Source organism: Fukomys damarensis, unplaced genomic scaffold (genome assembly GCF_012274545.1).
Source record: "Fukomys damarensis isolate Sample0158 unplaced genomic scaffold, DMR_v1.0_HiC HiC_scaffold_27, whole genome shotgun sequence".
NCBI lineage: Eukaryota > Metazoa > Chordata > Mammalia > Rodentia > Bathyergidae > Fukomys > Fukomys damarensis.
In genome coordinates, this window is record NW_022900939.1 from 6,362,887 (window position 1) to 6,363,552 (window position 666).

The window sequence follows — 666 nt, forward strand, 5'->3', positions numbered from 1 at the left end:
CCTCTCCCTGGCCGGTGGAGACCAGGCCTTCTGTAATCTTCCTTTTATCTCCGGGCCTCACCCCTCGGAGATGGGCTTTGATGTGGGCTGGGGTGGGGGGGTAATCATGGGTTCCAGTCCTGTCTGGGCTCTGCCCACGGCCCCCAGCCCAGGCCACCAGAGCCAGCCCCTGAGGGTGACCTTGGCAGACGGGGTGTCGGGGGCAGTGGCCGAGGACGGGAGGAAACGGAAGAGGAGCCTGAAGGCCACACTTCCTCATCGTTCCCGAACTCCTTATGAGGAGCAAACAGCAAAGTAACAATGACAATAAGGACAGCTGCTCTCGCTATTCCCACTGACTGAGCTTCAAGCAGCAGCATCTTCATTTTTAATATCTCTTAATCCTCAAAACTATATGCTTGTAGGACTCTTTTTATTTTATTTAATTGTATTTATTTGTTTTGAGACAGGGTCTCTCACTATGTAGTCCAGGTTGGCTGTGAACTCGCAGTGTACCAGGCTGACCTCACACCCATATCAATCCTCCTGCCTCAGCCTCCCAAGTACTGGACTTACAGGCATGTGTGCCACCATACCCAGGATTCTTTTTTTTTTTTTTTCTGTACTGGAGATTGACCCCAGGGCCTGCACATTAAGGTACATCCCATCGCTTTAAAAATTTTGTGC